Genomic DNA, 19320 nt, shown 5'->3' with positions numbered 1-19320 from the left:
TGCACTCAACTCCTTTGGATGATGCAGACTTTGCAGGATTTTCAAATCACTTGTACTCCACCTATCCCCATCTTATGTGATAACACAAGTGCAATCAGCATCTCAAAGAATCCGGTTATGCATTCAAAAACCAAGCACATACCAATCAAGTACCATTTTCTCCAGGAACAAGTACTTGAACAGAAGGTCAAGTTGGAGTATGTTCCTTCTAAGGAACAAGTTGCTGATATTCTCACCAAACCTTTGCCCAGGGACACTTTTGAATACCTCAGGCAAAAGCTGGGAGTTGTTGATGCATCATCTTATTGTTGAACCTTTTCTGATTGATGGTACAGGTTCAGGGGGAGCATATAATGCATTGTTGGCATTATGGAGGATGGTCAGAAGGAGATCTTGGAAATAGCTGCAATATGTCTCTATCTCTTTCATGGTGGATTATGGTTCTTTTTTGCAGATCTGGTTCATTTTTCAGGGGGAGCATGATCTAAGGGGGAGCATACCCCTTTGCCCTTGATGTCAAAGGGGGAGAATGAAGCTGAAGTTTGTGAGGTTGCCATCAAGTCCAAAGGGGGAGATTGTTGGCATTATGTTTCTGGTATGGCTATATGTTACAGATGTTGTACTTGATGGCAACTCCCGTGGCAAGGCTCTCAATTTGTTGAAAATTAAGAAGTACGCAGGAAAGCAGTTCAAAAGGTGCGTACACGCAGGTACACCATGCAGGGACCGCGTCCAGATACGCAGGCCAACCGTTCAGGAGGTGCGTACCCCCAGTGCACACATTTCAAGGCAGAGAAAATCACACGTGGGGGTTTCTTATGTTTTACTCTTGGTATCTAGCCGACGGTATTGTGTTATTATGGTGTCGGCTCGCGGTATTGTTCCATGATTTGAGGAGGAGCTTGCCTATATAAAGCAAAGGAGATCACTTGGCTAAGCATCTTTTGCAATTGAATATCTTTAGATCTGAAATATTGGGTTATGGTCTTAAAAGCTTGATCTATATGAAAGGGAAGTTGAAGGCGAATCTGTGAAGGGTGATCTCTCGAGCGCATGATCAGATCTGAGCAACTGTGCCACTCTGGTGGACTGCCTATTCGGCCCTAATCAGAAGGACGCAGGTGTTTAACAGAAGAGTTGTGTGGGTACGCAGTGCAGAAACAGGAGATCTGCGTGGGGACGCAGAGCAGAAACAGGAGACCTGCGTCGGTACGCAGAGCAGAAGAAGGATACCTGCGTGGGTACGCAGAGCGACTAAGGTTCAGGTGCGTCCGTGCAGTGAAAGTACGCAGCGCGATAGTATTTCCAGGTGCGTCCGTACGCGGCGCGATAGTATTTTTGGGTGCGTCCCTGCAGTAACAGTACGCGGTGCGATAATGTCTCTGGGTGCGTCCCTGCAGTTATAATACGCAGCACGGTTCGAGGTACAATGCGTGGGCACGCAGTTCGGCAGAAGGATTCCTGCGGGTATACGCAGGAAAGCAGAAGGTGAACTGCGTAGCGACGTAGGCCACAGAAGGGAAAACTGTGTATCTGTATTAAAATGTTCTGTTGACTGAAATTTTCTGTTGATAAGGTGTTCTGGGTTAGTTCTGTTATTGTTGATCTAATAACTGTAGTGGACTGTAACTTTTATGTACTTGATGATCATTTGATGCTTTATGAAAAGAAGTAGGGGGTTGTAGCTCCCTTCCAGGAGAGACTGGAAAACGAGAGAGAGAGAGAGTTGTAGCTCTCTGCAGGTTGCAGCCTGCGTACTGGTAAAGGACTGCACCAGTACAAAACCATTGTAAAAGAAGTTTCTAAGTTGAAAGAAGATAGAGACATATTGCAGCAGGTGGTTTTCACCCACATTGGGTTTCCACCTTACATCTTGTGTTCTTTGGTGTGACTATCTGTTTTTTCTTTGTTCATGCTCATTATTTTATGGTACTGACATGAAAAAATAATTCAAAGAACAAATAAGGAAGATTGATTAAAAGAATTAGATAATACTGATTCACCCCCCCCCCCCTCTCAGTATTATTTCCAACACAAACTACATGTCCCAACAGTATACCAAATGGTGCACAAAATATACTCTTCTTCAAGTTCAATGATATTTGGTACTACCTACATGTATCCAACATCAACCTTAAGCTTGCCACATGTTTCTTTATCCCAGAGACTTTCCAATCGTCGAAGTAGACTCCCAGAAACTTGTGCATATATTCTTTAAAGGCTGCAACTACAACTCTAAGTGCATTCTTTAATCCAAAAGGCATCACCATGTACTGGTAAGAGCCTCATTCTGTAGAAAAATTTGTTTTATGTCTATCTTCAGGAACAATTATGATCTGATGGTATCCTGAAAATCCATCTGTGAAGAATAGGCCTCCTGTCCTCCTACATTGTCCAATACTTCATCTGTAAATGGTGTAAAGAAGGGGTCATATAGCCATTCATCATTTAATTCCTTAAGTCAACACAAATTTTGATTTCCCCTTTTGTCTTCTTTTCCTGAACCACCATGGGGCTTACCCATTCAAACTCTTCGACAGGTTTGATTATCCCAGTTGCTAACATTTTTTCTAATTCTTCTTTCACCTTCTCCTTGTATTTTGGATTCAATCTGTAAGGTCTCTACTTGACAGGCTTTGCATCATATTTCAAATGAATCCTCGTAACTCCCAAATCCCCTACTACGCCCTTCATATTTGAAAACTTAGTGTGGAACAACTCCTGATATTCATGCAAGAGATCTGTTATCTTGTTGATTTTGTCTTCATCCCAGTAATCTCCTATTGTTACGTACTTTGGTTCAGCCTCTGACCCTATATTCACCTTCTTCGTCTTCAATGGCTTCGTTATATCAAGTATATCTATCTTAGGCCCATTTACTTCGTGATGACCTTCTAATTCTTTGACATCAATATTGAGAGGATCTTCATCCTATTCCACAATGAAATTATAGAATTCCATGACATCAAGAATCTACACAGTCCAATCAGGTTGCCAGATAACTAGAACTTCGTTCTCAAAAATATTCTTCTTAAATATATTCATAGCTACAACTATATGTGGACAATTATCTTCAAATTTGAATGTCATTATAAATCCATCAACCATTTCTTTCTAGCTAGCAATACCATGTCAAAGCTCTATTTCCAGATACCAGTTCCGAGGAATTGTCTCCAGGGTACAGATGAAGCCATGCACCCATTCTTCTCACGGAATTTCTTCCCAATGTTTTATATAGAGTTGTATGTGGTCTTTAGGATCACTCTAGACATCATACTTGTATACGAGCTTTGTTTCTACTTTACCAAACCTTACCCACATCAACCTTCTACATTTTTGCTAATATCCTATATTCTTCTTATGAGTACCCCACCATCTCGCAGGAGTGGCCCTCAGTGCTTGATCCAGAGATAACAATCTCTTACATTTGGGTACTTGTATTTCATAATCTCTAAATAAAGTATTTATATTACCCAAACCATCATACAAAGGTAAATCACATGCCTCAGTTGTCATGTAGCGCATTGCTTTAGTGATCCTTGCACATCACCTTATAGACACTTTGTGCAACCTGTTATGCCAATTTTCTAATTCCTCTTCTGAATCTGAAGTGCAGGAACTATCTTGCTCCCAAGTCATTTTTCCATCTACAGTATGGTTAATCCATTCTTCTTATTTTGTTTTTATTTGATAAATGTTTTCGATCTCATCTACGTTGTACTCTTCTTTGACAGGTTCAGTATACCTTGCTCCCTCCGATGTATCTAATGGAACAATAACTCTCATACTGTTGTTCTCAAATATCATTTTCCTTTTCTTCAAGTTAATTATATCCATGTTATAAAATGCCCAATCCAATCCAAGAAATGCAGGTTACTATCATCCACAATCTCAATTACTTCGAAGTCAGTGGTAGTGTGCACTCCATCAATATCTATTGTGATACCTGAAAATCTTCCTAGAGGGACAATATTTTGTTGATTTTCCATCTTCAGTTGGATAGTTTACCTTTGTAGCTTCGACTTACCCATCAATTCCAAAGTTTGCTTCAACAAGACATTGGCATCAAATCCTAATTCCAAGATAACCTGATCCATGTCGTATTCTCCAATCTGTGATGTAAGCCTCATTTCCCTTCTAGTCCACTTTTTGTGTTTATGTAGATTATTCACTGCACACATCTCACTCTGTGGTACCTCTTTAGAAGCACAAGAGTCTATCAATTCCTACAATCCCTCTACGGCCTTCTGATTTCTCAACAACTTCATGCAAGTCTGCAAAAAAGACTTCAAGATATCTGGATCCACATCTTTTGTTGCAACCAGTACTATTTCGCAGTTATCCTTCTAAGTCGGCTACACAGTATAGGTCGAGGCCCCATCATCCATGAAACTCAGCCTTGCCTCCATGAATACTTGCTTTTCCTTTAGGATATTGTTGTGCTCTACAACAACCCCCCATTTCATACAAATTTTATTTTCATAACTATAATATGAAATGGGTCCCTTTTAGAATTAAATTGGTATCAACTTAGTATTTTTCAAGGTCTGAAAATAAATAATACATTATAAACCTTTTGATAAATCACATAAGCGGTCTTATAATAAAAAATGAATAATCCCTTATTATTGCGATAAAGCGATCGCAAGATCACATATCGCAATAACAAAGGATACATAACAAAAGGCCCATTAAGTTTTCCCGGATGCGACAATACATGAATGGCTATCAGATATCGGCAATGGCAAGCTATCATAACAAAAGCCCCTTTTCACTTCGATGCGATGCGATATTGCTATCGGCTATCGGAGATGTACCATGCATGCATTTCAAAGCCCTCATTTAAAACTCCCAATGCGAATTGGCAATATCGCTATCGACAATCGGGGATTCTGAAAGGAACCAATATAACAACTTAAGCTTTCCCCCAATCGCCGATTGCGATAAAGCTAAAAGTGCAGATTTCAAAAAAGATTGGTAAAGCCGGGATATTTTATGGTTATTTAGTATTAATGGCCTTTCTTTTCCCGATAGCGATTCACTTGCACTCAACCGCCAAAACATCAAAGCCACACTTAAATGAATCATTTGGCCAATAAACGACATAATGAGCATTTAAAGGATTGACAGGTTTAAACGGCCATTTAATGAAACAATAAGTCTAAAATCTCTTCAGAGATTGCATTCGTGGCCACCTTAATTTAAATCCTCCATTATTCATTGATTAATATATCTCGTTCTTCTTTGGTTTGCGATATCAATTCTCCGCATTACATTCATTTTCACTCCTGTGCAGAGCTCTTTCGAAGCAGTAAATTCAAGCAAAATGGGGAAGAAATGTAAGAAAACCGCAACAGCTTCCGCTTCGCCAGCTACAGGGCAACCCACTGCCGATCCAGGAACAAACAGAAAGGGACTGATATTTGACACTACATGTCTAGGACTTGGCAAAACTACTTGGCTAAGAACCTATAATTTGATTGAGGCCGAAGAACCTGAGGTAACAACAGTGCAAGCCACAGCAGACACGACTCGGAAATCTGATGCTACTCTAAAGGATTTAGCCGATTCTTTCCTTCATCGGATAGCAGGCCGGGAACAAATTCTCCTATATACAGATGTGGTGAAGTGGGCAATTGAAGAGATCCCAATCACAAACAGAACATTTTGCACCATGGACGGGAGAGTCTTTGGTTCATTTCAACCTGATGATTTGAGGCAAATGTACCATTTGCCTGTACTAGAGAAGAAGTACAACAAGGCCTTCTTGGAGAAATTCAAAAATGAGAACGAAATTGAATCTGAACCCATTCGGGATTGGAGGCAAAACCCAGCAAAACACAAGCATGAGTCTTCAGGTAAGTACTCTGTCGATTCTTTGTGTTCTCCTTATTGTTATGCCGGGATAATGATGTGTAGATTGTGGGGGTTATATAATTCCATAAACTTCAATATAGAGATGGTTCCTTTGATGGAGGCAACATGTAAAAGTGAAATAACGGATTGGGAAACTACATTGTCTGATAAGCTAGCAACCGCAGTCCTTGAATTTAGAAACAAATCCCGCATTACTGAAGGGGTCATTCCCCCATTCTACTATAGTGCCTATATCTTGGACACCCTGTGTTTTAATTCTGAATTTCCTGTGCTTGGATGGAGATGGACTCCACAAGACCCCATTCCCATTCATATATACCACCAGAAGTTATGGAAAGCCCACTATAAGCACCATTTATATCAAGTTTGCAATGGTTTTATGTTACCCATTCACTATTCCATTTTTGATAAACCTGCTCCTAAGATTTCCTACCAAGCAGAGGTTGACTTGACATCCGTAGGAAGATGGTTCGGAGAAGCCAAGCCAAGAGTTTTCGGCAGCCAAGCCAAGCCTCATGTCCTCCCTTTGTACATACCCGATAAACTGTTAGCCCGGGAGGTAGCCTATCAGATTACATCCGAAGGAGTTACACAGACTCTAAGGAACAAAAAGAAGCAGGTTTGGCCTCCTTTTCCTCTAAGATGCAGTGTCTACGCTCTGCATGACTTTAAACATGCAGAGAAAGAGGCTGATAAGATCAAGGCACTAAATCTAACCACTCTTCCTAATAGGCGGTTTGATCCAAACAAAGTCGCCTACAATGCACTTGAACAGGCAAAATTAACTAAATTTGACCATAAAGAAGATATGTTTGATGACCTGTTCTCCTCAGCCGAATCAATATTCCAGGTTAAATCGCTGGCCAGAATGAAATATCAGGATGACGGGTTAGTTGAATTTAACAGACTTAGAGAACAGAGGTTGCAAACTCTGCCTCTAGATCTGTTAGCAACAACCCCAATGACAGAATCAAGCGAGCCTGAGCAGCGACTCACTAAGGAACCTCCTGCTACATCAAAAGAGCAGGAGGAAGTGCAGGGAAAAGAGCAGGAGGAAGTGCAGGGAAAAGAGCAAGAGGAAACCCAGGGAAAAGAGCAGGAGCAGAGCAATACATAGGTGAATGTAGATGCCCATATTGACCCTAAATTGCTCCAGGAATGGCAGCAATTCGACTCAATCATAAGCAATCTTGAGAGCTCAAAGGAAGTCGAAACATCAAAAGTGGCTGACACACAGGAGACAACATCCAAATAGGTTCCAAGTGGAACCAGCGGCCTACCTAGTTCTACAGGAATAGAGATAATTCCTAAGGATCCTTCCGATCAGATTATTTTGCAAGTGGAAGAAATACCTCCATTGGATGTCTTTTACAGCCCAAAGCACAGGGCTGTAATAAAATGACAATGGAAAAGGAGAAGGACTGATCAACCTTCCCTATTCCCAAAACAAACAGTGACAGCCAATGTGGTCTGGAAAGAGGAATTTAATCCTTCTGATGACCTTACTAAATTGTCCCAATATGCTGGAGCCTATTCAGCAGCCACGTGGACAAGGCATCAGAAGTAACTAATCTGTTAAGAGAAAAAGACCAATCAATTGCCTCGCTACAAGTACAGTTATCAGAGGCACAGTAGAAGGCAGAACAACTGGAGCAGTGATTGTACACACAGCAACAAACAAACAATCAATTGAATAAACAATTGCAGGAAGAAAAACAAAGAATTGATTCAAGCATCGTTCAAAAGCAGAAGGAGTTGTCAGAAGCACTGGAAAAATTGAAAATGATGCATGAACAGATGGGGAAATCTAAAGATGAGCAAATTGCTCAATTATCAGCCCAAATAGAGAAAACCAAGAATCTTCCACAACCAGCTGAATTCAGAGCTGAGGCATTACAGATTAACAAAGCATTGGTGACACAAATAAGGCTGTTATGTCAACAAATCGCCCAAGCAGAACCTCTATGTGACTTAACAGCATCAATAAGTGATAAATCGGCTGATGCTAGAACAGACTTGGAGCAGGCCGATGAAACCTTGACTAATTTTCTTGAGTGGCAAGACACTGATGAGGGACAGGCAGCTAATTTTCCAAAAATCCTAGAATCACATAAAGAGATATTATTTATGGAATGGCAGTCCTAGTTAATGAAAGCAGAGAGAGCAGTTTCCAGATGCAAGTTAACCACAAGTAATTTGGTTGAATTGATTAAAGATACTCTCTACTTATCTAACATGATCTCTCAATGTACCCCAGGTAAATTGCTATTGGCTAAAACATTGGAGAAGACATGTTATCAAGAGCTGGAGAAAAATGGGAGATTAATCGCAGGAATTAACAGTTTGACATGGGACACCTATTGGTTGTTCCTAGTCAAACCATACAGGCAGAGAGCCGCCCTCAAGTGCCTCACAGATTCAATCAGGTGTATCATTCCCGATATACAAGATGCCACCTATGCTTCCCAACTCAATTCTCGTCTCAACCGACCACTAGAAGTGGAACCAATGCTTGCAATATGCCAGCTCAGGTCTAAAGGAAAACAGCCTAAGTGATGAATCATGTTGCCGACTGCCAGATTGCCGTGAGGAAGATATTCCGAATCAAGTTGTACCAATTAAGTAGGATTTTAGTTTCATAGTTAGTTAGTTTTAATCAAGTATTTATAGACCCTTTCATGTATTTAGAAAGGGTCGTAAGTTTTTGTATATGACTTAAACCTGAAGTTGCACTACTGTACTTCAGGCATATTCTTTTATAAAGACTGGGCCAATTATTCCAATTTTGATAACGAAGCTTTTATGTGAATGTGCACTACTGCCTTTGTTTAAAAGTATTTCTGCGTCGGAAGAAGGAATCCAAATAGCGATTAATATTGGGAGTGATTTGCAGCTCATATGGTACTACTATCTATGTCTGAGTTCATTCCTTTTATGTGAATTGTTGTTTGATCGCTCTTGCTATTATCAGATATATGCATGTGTTTTTAACAGCATTCTTTATACTTTCCACTACTATATGTTTACAGCATGCTTTTCTTTTAATCATACATGTATCGGTAATATAAAAGGATAAGTGTAACAATGTGTTAATCACTTTGTTCAACTATTTGAACAAAGTAATCATTAAGTAAATGAATGTCTATGTTTATTTCTTAGAGTCATCTATATGCCTATCGATGAACAGAGATCATCAAAATTTGCACTTCAAAGAATAGAAGCCTCCCGGGATAGAATAGTTATTTATTTTTTCGCTGATAGATTAAGTCATCCATTCATTATCATTTATTAGAAATCAATCACTCATCCATCCCCTTCTATTCATTATTGGGAAACTAGTCCCATTATATCTAGTCGGAGCCACCATTCCAAATGGAAAAGGAGTTGTATTAAGGTCCGGACCGGGTGGTTATCCCCAATGTTGATACAACAATTTTGGGGGCATCAACATTTTTGGCACTAGAAGGAGAGCCTGAACTATGAATGGCGAGCAAACCTAAATCTATAGACCATTCTGAGAGTAAATCTCCCTCCACATCACCTCATACTTCCCAATTGCATGTTGGTTCTCCAGTATCCAAGCAAGAAGAAGAGGAATCAACTACCACTGCTCAAACCCACCATACTCCAGAATGATTAAGTCCTGAGTCCCCTGAAGTTTAGTTACTCATCCAGAAACTTCAAGGCTTCTCAATAACACCACAGAAATCTGAAGTATCTCAAAGCAGTGAGACTTCGCAATTCAATCTACCTCATCCCCTCACTAGAATTCAGAGCGAAAAGCTCAGTATTGAACCCACCGAGCTCCCCTTACCTAAAATAAAAAAGCGCAAAGAAGAACATTGAAGGATCTGACAGTGAGGTGCTTTCATCCACATCCTCCATCTCATCTTCCCCAGTGCGAGGTCAACCATCCACTCCCTCATTACATATTGTCGTTCATCAGGGATTAGGAACTTCAACATCCCAACCTGCTCAGTCTTTGATATCAACTCCTTCCCAAACATCTGGAATTTCAACAGTAGTATCATCCACTACTAGTGTTACAATGGCAGATCCATGGACCAGGCTTGGTGCGGTCAATATGCCTGCACCATTACATGCATTACCTAATGCTCCTGAAAAATGGCTACCCAATTTTAACCCAGATGATGGAACACAAGCTGAGGAACATATTAATAACTTCATGCTATCAGTTAATCTTAAAGGAGTAACTGAGAAAGATGTTGTAGTTAGGCTTTTCCCTTATACTTTGCAAGGATCAGCAGGATCCTGGTATTTTTCCTTGCCATCTGGTTCCATTACCAGTTGGACCACTTGCCAAGAACAGTTTCTCACTAAGTATGGTGATGATAGATCTTTAGCCACATTAATAAATGATCTCTCCAATCTTAGGATAGAGCACAGGGAACCGATTAAAGAATTCAATGCGCGATTTAATAAACTCTTGAATAAAATCCCAACGGCCTCCAAACCAAGTGAACAAATCAAAAGCGAATGGTATATAACTGCCCTACCTGCCAATATAGCTATTTTTGTAGACAGGGCTGCAAAACCAACTTTAGTTGAAAACATGAAAGAAGCACTTGTTGTGGAGAAACGTATTAATGCTCTAGAGAAGAAAGCTGCTCTTGAAGATAGAAAAGCCAAAAAAGTTTCTTTTAAAGATGATTCAAAGAAGAAAATAGCTAAAGATCCCTATGATATGGAAGGTCTGCAAAAGGTCCTTAAGACTTTGTCAAATGAAATGATTGAAATCAAAAAGCAAGTAGCAGAAACCTCCACTAAAAGGCCCTTTATAACTTTCAAGAAAACTGAATCAAAACCACCGAATGTTATATCTAATGCAGATTCAGATCCTGAAGAAGAAGAAGAGGAAACAATCTCACCAACTGATGATGAAGAGGAAGTTGTTGAATGCCATGGAATGTGGGATTTCATAATGCCTAACTCCGATACAGAAAATGAAGAAGAAGCTTTTCCTGTCACCACTAGGAGTAAAGGTGCCCCTGAACCCGTCCAGGCAACTTCAAAGAAAAGAAGTGCAGGTGCTACAACAACAAAGGAAAAGGTATCCACAAGGAAGCCAGCTACAACGGTTCCCCAAAACCAACCTTCAACCTCAAATATGCCTTCAACATCTAAAACATTAGTAGTATCTGATTCAATGGATTACAATATCGTTGATGATATGAAGAAAACTAAGGCAAACATTACTATGTTTGAACTTAGTAAACTAAAATATCAACAGAAATTGCTTCTCAAAGAATTGAATGTTGTTCCTTCTTCACCTCTTCCCAGTGCTAAAGCTGCAAATGATTCAGGACAACCACCTTCTAGCAGGATTGAAGCTACTGATACGATTCTGATCGGAGACAGATCCAATTCCCATACTCCTCCTTTCCTATTAACCTATGAGATTTATAATCGTAATCTGCACAATTGTTTGATTGACTCAGGGGCATCCTCAAATATAATGCCAGCATCGGTTTGTTCCAAACTGAACATTGAGCCCCAGAATTCTGCAATTCACATTGTGCAGTTAGATAGAACCAAGGTACAGTTTGTAGGAGAAATTAACTCTGTAATTATCAGGTTATCAGCTGATCCACGAGTAGTTCAAAGAATTGATATCTTAATCGCCGATATACCTAAATTTTATGGTTTAATCTTGAGTAGGGATTGGTATGAGAAGCTCCATGGGTATATTTCTACCGATTGGTCCCACATGTGGCTACCATACAAGGGAAAGCCAAATCAAATAAAAGCAATCGAGAAAAGCACATGACCCACACTGTCACAGAGCTCAAACAGGGAAATCAACCCATAGCATTTAATAACAATATCTTAGGGAATTATTCGTCGAAATCATTCTTTGGAAACTTCACAACCCAACCATCTCCTTTCTCAGTAAACAATTTTACATCTCAGATCGAAAATTATTCACAAACAGATAGGTCAAGATGTTTTAATGATACTGAGAAAACTGTAAATAAAATTGTTGATAATTCTTTATTTTGGTCTTTATATTTTGATGGCTCTAAATCTAATGAAGGCTCGGGAGCAGGATGTATCTTGGTTAGCCCGCAAGGAGAAAAAACAATGTTGTCTTGTAGGTTGGAGTTTGAATGCACAAACAACACAGCCGAGTATGAAGCCTTAGTCCAAGGACTGTACAAAGCGATTGGCCTTAAGGTGCAATATTTGAAAGTGTTCGGCGATTCTGAAATTATTATCAAACAGGTGAGAAATACGATTCATTGTCTTTCAAATCACCTCAAGCATTATCAATCGCTGGTGCAAGAACTCACCTCGCACTTTTCAGCATTCAATATCTCTTCCATCCCTAGGTCTCAAAATTCGGCAACCGACTTGCTAGCCAATGTTGCTTCCAAACTCCTACCTTCCGAAGATTATAGCCCAGATAGATTTTCAGTAGAATTGCTTTTTAGGCCGTCAATTCCTGACAATGTCACTAATTGGAGAGTATTCAATCACGATGAAGACATTTTACAATTTTTGACTTCCGAAAAGTCCTATGATGATCAGATTATAGAGGAAAGCGATCATGATCTTCAGATGAGAGAAAAGCATGAGGAAAACTCAATACTGAAGCCTGTGGTGAAGCTGGAGGATCTTTATGATATTAAAGACAGATTTAAACCTGTGATCAATACAAAGCTCCACAATTCCACCTTGAGGTTTGAGTTGATTAATCTTGGCATTGAACAAAATCCTCAAAACATTAATCTAGGATTAGGACTTTCTCTGGAAGAAAAACGGCATTCATTAGACTATTAAGAAAAAATAAACATGTCTTCGCTTGGAAGTATGATGATTTAAAGACATATGATACATCCATCATCCAGCATACCATTCCAATGCTTGCAGAACAAAAACCAGTTCAACAAGAGCTTAGGAAAATACATTCGAACCTAGAGAGTCAAATAAAATCAGAACTCAATAAACTCTTAAAGGCTAAGATTATTTTTCCCGTTCGGCACTCAAACTGGGTCTCTAATATGGTGCATGTTAGGAAGAAAAATGGCAATATCAGGATTTGTATAGATTTCAGAAATCTGAATAAGGCAAGCCTAAAATGTTAGAAAATTATATATTACGGAGCAATGGAACACATAAAATATTGCAGAAATATAAACACAGAAAACGCACAAAACAAGAGAGACACAGATATACATGGTTCACCCAGTTTGGGCTACGTCCACCCCGAACAGCCAGTCCTTCCTTTCTATTATCCAACAAAATGAAGAGACACAACCTACAGCCAATCCGCTGTAATATCCTTTGTTTTCTCTCACAGTCTCACCTCTCTATTTCTCGCTAACAGAATACACATCTATCACACAACCTCAAATACAATACCCTCATACAAAGAGAGGGGTTTCCTTCTAGGGCAAAAAACCCTAAACTAAACATAAGTTCTACGTTAGATCATCCGCCTAATGAACGGCCCAGATTGACTAGAAATTACTATACTTTTACAAGGCAATTTTACAACTGTTTTTAGCTTCGGGGGCGCTGCCCCCGAAACCCCCCACCAGGGGGGGCTCCCAAAGGTCGCAGCTACCCCCCCCTGGACCCCCCCTGGACCCCCCCTGTAGCGAATATTTTACGGGCGGCGTTGTCGCCCCCATTTCGAACTAGGGTCCTATGTGGCGATACCTTTGAATATATAAGATAATCAGACTCCACACCCAACAATCTCCCACTTGGAGACTGATTGTATTAACTCCACCACTGCTCCATTTGCTGGACAATGACTCCTCTTTAGACCTGGCTGTTTCTCATCTTCATCTTCATCCTTGAAGACCAACTGAAACTGAGAATATTCTCAGTTTCTCCCTGGTTACAACTTTTGTTAGCATATCTGCAGGATTCTGGCTAGTGTGTATCTTCTCCAGCTTCAACTCTCCATCTTCCAACACTAATCGTATGAAATGGTACTTGAGCTGTATGTGTTTAGTCCTGGAATGAAATGCTGAGTTATTTGCAAGATGAATGGCACTTTGGCTATCACTGTATAACGTGCCCATATCATGCTCCTTACCCAATTCACCCATAAACCTTTGTAACCAAATCATTTCTTTACTAGCCTCTGTAGCAGCAACATACTCTGCTTCTGTTGTTGAAAGTGCAACAACACTTTGGATTTTTGAAACCCAACTGATAGTTGTTCCTCCAACAGTAAATACATATCCTGTAGTGCTCCTCCTGTTATCTCTGTCACCTGCCATATCTGCATCAACATATCCTTGTAGGCAGATGTTTGAACCACCAAAGCATAATTCTTGATTTGTGGTACCTTTCAAATATCTTAGAATCCATTTCACTGCCATCCAATGTTCCTTTCCTGGATTGTTCATGTACCTGCTTACAACTCCCACTGCATGTGCAATATCAGGCCTTGTGCAGGCCATTGCATACATTAAGCTTCCAACTGTTGATGCATATGGAACTTTAGACATATAATCCATGTCTTCTTGGGTCTTTGGGCACATTTCCTTGCTAAGTTTGAAATGGCTAGCAAAAGGTGTACTAATTGGTTTTGCATTGTGAATGTTAAATCTTTTCAACACCTTTTGTATGTACTCATTCTGAGACAATGTTAATTTATGATTTTTTCTGTCTCTAGTTATTCTCATACCAAGGATTTGTTTTGCAGCTCCCAAATCCTTCATTGCAAATGAATTTTCTAATTTTCTTTTGAGCACATTTATTTCCTGCATGTTAGATCCTGCAACAAGCATGTCATCTACATACAATAACAATATAATATAGCTGCCATCATTTTTCTTTTTCAAATAAACACAATGATCAGAGTGACATCTAGTATAACCTTGTTCAGACATAAACTTGTCAAATTTTAGATACCACTACCTTGGAGCCTGTTTTAAGCCATACAAGCTCTTCTTCAACCTGCACACTAGTTTCTCCTTCCCTTTCACCTCATATCCTTGTGGTTGCTGCATATATATCTCTTCCTCCAAATCCGCATGGAGGAAGGTTGTCTTTACATCTAACTACTCAAGATGCAAATCTTCAACTGCTACAAGACTTAAAATAGTTCTGATTGAAGTCATTTTAACAACAGGAGAAAATATTTCATCAAAATCAATACCTTTCTTCTGTGCAAACCCCTTCACCACAAGTCTAGCTTTATACCTCTGTTTTCCTCCATCTTCTTCCTTCAGCCGGTAAACCCATTTATTCTTCAATGTAGTTTTTCCTATAGGCAACCTGACTAAATCCCAAGTCTGGTTATGCATTAAGGAGTCCATCTCTTCTTCCAAGGCTACCTCCCACTTCTTCCTGCTTTCAACCTGCATTGCTTCTTCATAACATTCGGGTTCACCAGAATCAGTCAACAATAAATAATATAATGAAGGAGAGTATCGTTCAGGGGGTCTACTTATCCTGGTAGATCTTCTAACACCACTTTCAGGTGTTTGGGGTGCCTGTTGTTGTTGTGGTGGTTGCTGTTGTTGTGGTTGTTGATTATTATTATTTTCAAGCACCTTTACTTTTTCAGTGATTTCATCAAGAACTGCGTATTCCTTGTTTTCCTTTTCCTGTTTCTTTCCCTGCAACTGATTCTTATACAAGACCTTTTCATTGAATATTACATCTCTGCTCCTAATGATTTTGTGATTTTCGTAATCATATAAGCGATAACCAAAATCATTAACACCATATCCAATAAAGGTACATTTCTTTGACTTTGCCTCAAGCTTTGTTCTATTTTCTTTATCAATATGGACAAAGGCCTCACAACCAAAAGGCTTTAAAATAGAGTAGTTTACCTTTTTACCTGTCCATGCTTCCTCTAGAACACCACCATCCAAGGAACTTGAAGGCCCTCTGTTTATTAGATAAACAGCAGTATCTACAGCATCTGCCCAAAACTGTAAAGGCAATCCTGCATGCAATCTCATGCACCTTGCACGCTCCATGATTGTTCTGTTCATCCTTTCTGACACACCATTTTCTTGTGGTGTTCTTGGAACTGTCTTCTCTCTGCGAATTCCATGCTCTGAATGGTACCTATCAAACTCTTTGCTGCAAAATTCACCTCCATTGTCTGATCTAAGACACTTCAATTTCTTTCCTGTCTCAATCTCAACCAAAGCTTTCCATTTCTTGAAAGTATCAAATACATCAGATTTATTCTTAATACAATAAATCCAAGTTTTTCTAGTTGCATCATCAATAAAAGTAACATAATAACGAGAGCCACCGAGAGATGATACCTGAGCAGGTCCCCATACGTCTGTATGCAGAAGCTCTAATTTTTCGTTCTTCTTTTCTTTCCCAACTCTGAGAAATCTGACTCTCTTCTGTTTTCCATAAATGCAGTTCTCACAAAAGTCCAAATCAACATTCTTCAAACCCGGAAACAAATTCCTTGAGTGAAGAATCTTCATCCCCTTTTCACTCATGTGTCCGAGCCTATGATGCCATAATGCTGCATCTGCTCCTTTGGAAGTTAAAGCATTAACAGAGTTAGAAATTCCATTGCATAAATACAATGTACCAACCTTTTCACCTTTTGCTATTACCAGGGCTCCTTTAGTGACCTTCCAAGCTTTATCTGTGAAAGTTGTCACACAACCTTCACCACCTAACTGCCCTATTGAAATCAGATTTTTCTTTAGATCTGGAACATGCCTTACCTCCTTTAATAGCCATTGGTTTCCATTCTGCTGTTTTACAAGAACCTTACCCATTCCAACGATTTTACAGGGTTTATCATCACCCAAATGAACTTGTCCAAAATCTCCTTGAACATAGTCATGAAAGTATTTCTTATCAGGTGTGGCATGGAATCAAGCCCCTGAATCTACCACCCAGGAATCAATAATATTTTCGAAAGAAAGAATCAAAGCATCTTGTAACACCTCACCTGTCACATTTGCTTCATGATTGTTTTCTTGCTGTGCATATCCTTCTTTTCCCTTCCGAGATCTACAGTCTTCCTTTAGGTGTCCTTTCTTTCCACATTTCCAGCACACTATCCCCGATCTAGACTTGGATCTCCCTTTCCTTGATTTACTGCGATATCCTGAGCTCTTTCCTCTTTCCATTTTTCTTCCTCTAGACTCTACACTCAAAGCATTTCCCGATGTCTCACCGGAGCTTTTCCATCGCATTTCCTCACTAAGGATAGCACCAACAACATCATCAAACTTTAAAGTACTAGATCCAGAAACGGAGTTACTAATGGCCATTACCAAACCATTCCAACTTTTTGGTAATGAGCACAAGAATAACAGAGCTCTAACTTCATCATCAAAGTTTACCCCTACAGAACTTAACTGACTTGTAACTGTATTAAAATCATTTAAATGGTTTGCAACATATCCACCTTCCGACATATTCATATTAAATAACCATTTCATAAGAAATACCTTGTTTGAGGCCGAGGGTTTTTCATATAGTTTCGACAACGTCTGCATCAAACCCTCTGTCGTGGTTTCCTTCAAAATGTTGAAGGCGACTGACGCAGCAAGGCACAACCGTATTGTTCCGAGTTCCTTTCTATTGAGAAGGTTCCATTCTTCGTCTTTCATACCCGTCGGCATCTTTGTTTTTCCGCCCAATGGTAGGTATAGATCTTTCTGATACAGATAATCTTCCATCTGCATCTTCCACAGTGAGAAGTTTTGGTCGTTAAATTTCTCGACCCTAAACTTACCATCTTCCGCCATTGCTCCCACTTGAACCAGGAACCCTTCTTTCCTGCGAGTTTATCAGCCAAATAAACCTTCGGCTCTGATACCAGTTGTTAGAAAATTATATATTACGGAGCAACGGAACACATAAAATATTGCAGAAATATAAACACAGAAAACGCACAAAACAAGAGAGACACAGATATACGTGGTTCACCCAGTTTGGGCTACGTCCACCACGAACATCCAGCCCTTCCTTTCTATTATCCAGCAAAATGAAGAGACACAACCTACAGCAAATCCGCTGTAATATCCTCTATTTTCTCTCACAGTCTCACCTCTCTATTTCTTGCTAACAGAATACACATCTATCACACAACCTCAAATACAATACCCTTATACAAAGAGAGGGGTTGCCTTCTAGGGCAAAAAACCTTAAACTAAACATAAGTTCTACCGTCAGATCATCTGCCTAATGAACGGCCCAGATTGACTAGAAATTACTATACTTTTACAAGGCAATTTTACAGTTGTTTTTAGCTTCGGGGGCGCTGCCCCCGAAACCCCCCGCCAGGGGGGGGCTCCCAAAGGTGTCGCCCCCCCTGAACCCCCCCTGCAACGAATATTTTATGGGCGGCGTTGCCGCCCCCATTTCGAACTGGGGTCCTATGTGGCGATACCTTTGAATATAGAAGATAATCAGGCTCCACACCCAACATAAAAGACAATTTCCCATTACCTACTATGGAGCAGATACTCCATTCAGTAGCAGGCTCTGAATTGATGTCCTTTTTAGATGGCTTTTCAGGATATAACCAAGTTTTGGTCCATCCTGATGACAGACTTAAAACTACATTCAGAACAAAGTGGGGAACTTATGCTTATTAGAAAATGCCTTTTGGACTGATTAATGCAGGAGTCACGTTCCAAAGAGTGATGGACATAGCTTTCAAAGGATTGATCAATAAAACAGTAGTTGTCTACTTAGATGATATTACTGTATTTTCTAAAAAGAGATCCAATCATTTGCATGATTTAAACCAAATCTTTGAACGTTGCAGAAGGTACGATATTTCACTCAATCCCAAAAAATCCTTCTTTGCTCTTGATCAAGGAAAGCTCTTGGGCTTTATTGTGTCCAAAGATGGCATTTATATTGATCCGAGTAGGATTAAAGAGATCTCTGAAATCCCTTTTCCTCATAATAAAAAATCCATGCAGTCATTTTTAGGCCAAATCAATTTTTTCAAAAGATTTGTTCCAGACTTTTCTCACATCATTTTGCCACTACAAACTATGATTAAGAAAAATTCAGTTTTTAGATGGGGATCAGCAGAAAAGGAAGCATTTGATTTAATCAAACAATCAATCATCAATGCCCCCGCTTTAATTACTCCTAATTTTTCTAATCATTTCACATTGTATACTATCGCATCCGATTTGTCTTATGCAACAGTACTCACTCAGATTAATGATCACAACTTGGAAGCACCCATTTCATTTTATAGTTCAAACTTGTAGGGTGCTGAACTGAATTACTCCGAAGTAGAAAAACAAGCCTTTGCTGTATATAAATCTATCAAACATTACAGACCCTTCCTTTTAAAATCCCATACAAAAGTTATAGTTCCTTTCCCTGCAGTAAGGCAGCTATTAATCCAAAGGGAATTAGGTGAAAAAAGGGCAAACTGGGTTACAGCACTTCAAGAATATGACTTGGAAATCAAGCCAGCAAAGATTGTTAGAGGCCAAG

This window comes from Pinus tabuliformis, chromosome 6 (assembly GCF_031772625.1).
Source record: "Pinus tabuliformis cultivar Carrire ecotype Pingquan chromosome 6, CPIR1, whole genome shotgun sequence".
Classification (NCBI taxonomy): Eukaryota; Viridiplantae; Streptophyta; class Pinopsida; order Pinales; family Pinaceae; genus Pinus; species Pinus tabuliformis.
This window is presented reverse-complemented; position numbering follows the sequence as displayed.